This window comes from Protopterus annectens, chromosome 3.part0 (assembly GCF_019279795.1).
Source record: "Protopterus annectens isolate FY-2018-M chromosome 3.part0, PAN1.0, whole genome shotgun sequence".
Classification (NCBI taxonomy): Eukaryota; Metazoa; Chordata; order Ceratodontiformes; family Protopteridae; genus Protopterus; species Protopterus annectens.
In genome coordinates, this window is record NC_056731.1 from 1475368838 (window position 1) to 1475373837 (window position 5000).

Below are 5000 nucleotides of genomic sequence, written 5' to 3' on the forward strand. Positions count from 1 at the left end.
TGTTTAGCTGGGGTTTACTGTGGAGCTCCACTTCCTGGGCCACCGCTGACAATGGAGAAGCATCCAGTCAGATTCTCCCGGTCAACGAATTTGAACTAAATACATGAAGTAGTGCAGGGGTATGTGGGAGCAAGTGGGTTTAAGCCTGTTTGCATGGCAGTAAGCAATGCCCACACCGGTTAAGTACTGTAGAGGCCAATTCAGTGTAAGATGCCATAACCAGAGGTCAGCAATGCCGAGCCTCACGCAAACCAGTGCATATCCACCTACACTTGCTCTACAGTACCTTAGGCACTCTGTAGCCAACAGCACTCATCGTGCCCATTAACAAAATAATCTCCACTCCCAGGTTCCAACCCCCTGACCCTGCACACTATAGCCTAAGTGAGTTACCACTAAGCCATGGCAGATACACATTCAGCTGCTGTTTTCACAAACATATCATCCAGCACAGTCATTCAATGGTATAGGAAATGTATGTAAGTATGTAGATTAATACCAACAAACATGTACATTGCTCAATCACAGAATTCAGAGCAGTCTTTGTATATCAAAGAACATTACCTGTCCAGTCATACTGTGAGAACAGTAGTCTTGCATAATACTGAAGAGAATAATGAAAAACGGTGCACGCCGTGGGGGCGTGTGGGCATGCTTCATGCACAGAATGTCACACCTGGGGAGTTGGTTCAGCAGAACTGGGAGATGAGGCTGACCCAGTGTGTGAGCAAACCGCTGCTTCTAAAACCCCTGGCAGGATGCTACCAGTGGGAGAAACAATATAGACCAGCTAAGTCTATTCGTGACTAGTGGGATGCACCAAACGTGCAAGTCACATAGATGTTTCCACCAGTATCGGAGGAGGATCAAGTGAAGACTCATACGTACATGGACTAAATGGATGAAGAGCCTGCAGAAGCTTGGGTTGAGACAGTATAATGGAGGAATACTGACACGTGCAGTGAGGGGAATGTGTGGAGGTGTGGTATGGCTGTGTTAGCAACTGGTGAATGGATGGATGCTGTGTAGGTGGAGCTCTGGAGCCAGGGGAAGGAAACATGGGTATCACATTATGGTAGAAATATGCAAATGAAGCAGAACAACAATAGTGTAGTGGGCAGAGCATCCGACTAATGAACAGGCATTCCCGGTTTGAGTCCCACTGTAGCACAGTCTACTTTACATGGCAAAGCATGTTATAACCAATATTTTTGTTGCAAAACCCACTAAATAGCTTATATATGTATGAACTGGAATACCGCAAGAAATGCACATGTGATGCATCAGTCTCAGATGGAATAAGGCACTAGCAAGCAGGTGTAAGCACAAATATGCAATAGTAAGCATATGTATGCACGAGTAAGGTGGCTTAAGGCCTTACAACTGCTTTAAAGTGTTTTAATCACTCTGTATCCAATGGGCCTTTGTCAGCCTGGCAACGAAATAAACAGCCATGCAGATCACAAACCCAGGACCCTATACATTATAGAACCAGTAGCTATCCACCAAGCCATAACAGAAGTACAGATGAATGGGGTAGTAGTAAACATGTCCCCATAGTATAACCAAACTGAACCTAGGAAAAGCATCAGTATACAGTCATATGTGCCATAACTGACTAAAGAACATACATATGTGAAATGGAGTACTGCAGTAAGTCCAGATGTGAGGTGTTACGGTAATAAAGTGTAGAAGTTCCCAGGACCGCATATAGTGCACATACACATGTGTCAAGGATACATGACACATATATAACAAGTGATGACAGGGAAATCAATGCCAAAAGGCAAATATCATGCTAATATAATAATACGCACCGCTAAGTGTAGCACAGCACTGGCTGCCAGGATACTACCAGTGGGAGAAACAGTGTCAACCCGCTAAGTATACTCTTAAACAAACCCACGTCCGTCCCTAGTGGGACGACCCCAAACTTCTGCTAAAAAGAGTCCTCGGGGTAACATACTATGCCTCAAAGGTAAGCAAAGGTGGTAACGTATGTTCACGGACTAAATGTGTAGGAAGCCTGAAGATCCATGGGTTGGGACAACATACACGAAGGGTCTCAAGAAGTGGATAGAAGTGGAGAGTGGGCAATGCGTAGTGGTGTGGCTAGATTCGGCTGGAACCTGTAGGAAGTATGACTGATGTGGAGGGGGAACGGAGGGGAGGGAATGATGGGTATGACATTATGGACCGAGGCGTGCCAGGGTTGGATGCACCCATTCTAATGGAACCAGCCCATGGATGTCAACGAGAAAGGAGGGGGGGACACAGGGAAGGTACTGGGGCATATCATTTCCCATGGCAAACCACGTTATGGGTAATATGTATGTTGCAGAACCCACAGAATAACATATATATATATATATATATATATATATATATATATATATATATATATGGAGTACTGCAAGAAATGCACATGTGAGGTGTCAGTATCATAATGCATAAAGCAGTAGTTAGGTTAAGCCGCAATAAGCTGTTGTAAGCATATGTCAGCACTAGTAAACAGGTTTACGTTTACAGGCTCAGCAAATCTGAAGCAAATTATCTGTAGGCATATGTAACTGGAGGTTTGTGTTTGCATGACGGTGAGCACTGTGTACACAAAGTAAGCAATGTCAAGGCTAACCTGGTGTAATTGGATGTTACCTGCAGTTGTCAATGCTTTACCATTGCGCAAACATGCTCACAACTTCTTACAAGGGCCTTAATCACCCTGTATTCCACCACCCGTTTTCAACCCTACAACATAAGTGACAGCCACTGCATGGCCCAAACCCAGGACCCTGCATACCACAAACATAGTGAATTAACACTGCACCATGTCGGATATACATACATCCCATGTATTCCCAGATATATCATTCAGCACAGTCAATCTGCATAAGGGGAATGTACTAATATCATAACACTCAACCTCTTATTGCAAACATTCTGAACACAGTGTGACAAAAGTGGGGTACAAATTGGGATAAATGTAAAATATTGTTCATATACATGTAAAACGTTGCTAGTTAAACAGCGATCTGTTGTAATACACATAATCTGAACAACATGATGTCTGCAACTGTAATGTATCGGCTTTCCTGACTGACCACATGCCTGACATCATCCATGTCAATTGACCAGACGAATGTAGGATAGGCCAATGTTGTGAGCAAATCATGCATGGACATATGGACAGTTATAGATCTGTAAATGTAGAGAGTTACACAGGTACATATAAATGTATGACTCACACATACATCATATCACATCAATGGTATATAGGTAGATGGATAAATATGTCCACATATATTTAGAACATGCAGTTCTTGAGCCCAGGACCCTCCGCAACACAGCTACAATGGTCTAACAGTAAGCCACTACAACTGTATAAAGTCAAGGCAATATCTGAAACATATCATCCAGTCCTTTCTTGCAACTGTACAGATAATGTATACCATCATCTAGATGTCTCTGTGTATAAATATATTAATATGTACACTGCTACAACATATCTATATATGTATGTCTATATATATATATATATAGATATATATATATATATATATATACATACATAAGTCTATATATATATATATATATATATATATATATATATATATATATATATATATATATATATATATATATATATATCTGTGTGTGTGTATAGCTTTCTAACACTATATACATATATATTACTATATATGAACATATATACATGTTAATGGTTACATCGACACATATATGTGTGTCTACACATATATGTCTACATACACAGCAAGTTACATATGTGTATGCAGATATACATCTATGTAGGTATATAACGACATAGTTACATATATGTCAGCATATATACATATGTAGATATATATATATATATATATATATATATATATATATATATATATATATATATATATATAAATATTGGAATTGTTTTCAGCATTTGAACTACACTGAATTTTTTCATCTATGCTTTTGTTCAGCATTTGATCCATATGCTGAAGGCATCCTAGGACTAGATATCGGCTGTCCCAGGCTTTGTTAATTGTGCTGTTTGCTGGATTTTTGATATTTTATTACAGCACACTCCTGAGTTCTGGACTTATTTTGTTTGGATTTATTGTGTTTTTTCAAAGTACCCAAGGAGACATGGCTGAAGGGAGAGCCGAGAAAGGTGTTGAGGAACAGAATGGTAACGTACATACAAGTCAGCTATTAATGGAAGGAAAATCTTTGCCAACACAAAGTAAGTCAAATAGACTTTTACTTAATAGAAACGACAATCCCTTGTTAAAGTTGGATTTTTTAGAAGAAGGGATAAGACCTGTAATGCTTGAAAGTGAAAGGCAAAGCACTGTGGATATGCATAGATTTTACAATGATGTGAGAGAAATGGAAGATGGCTTGTATGAATTAAAAAGGTCGCAATGGCAGCGACAACACCTAGAGGCATGCCTGCACTACAACATAGTGCCGACAGGCCTAAGAGTTTTGCTTATGCCTACACAAGGGAATTCCCAACCTGAGTTATTGAAGAAATGGCAGTGTCACAATTTGGAACACAGCCGAAGCTACATGAAATTACTTATAGAACATTTTTTACTGAGGGAGAACGATTTAATTAAGAAAATAGAGGGTTTACAGATGTACTTGGAGTGGGACTTCAACAATGATATATGTACATCAAAGCTAGAAGAAGTCTACTATAAAATTTCGCTGTATGATAATAAGTTGGAGCAAGTTAAAAAGAAAAAAATTAGAAGAGATTATGAAGATTTTAAAAGGGGTGATGTGTTCACTTGGTCTAGGGACTTTGTTAAAGAACAGCAAGTACCTAAGAGGAATGAGTTACAGGACAGAGCCCCTCAGAGAAGTGTGCAAAGGGCATTATTGAATAAGACTGATTATAGTAGAAATAAAGTGAGAGAAAACCATGGTAATCAAAATTTACATGAGAATACAGATATGAACAATCCACCACCACAAGGGATAATACAGAAGAC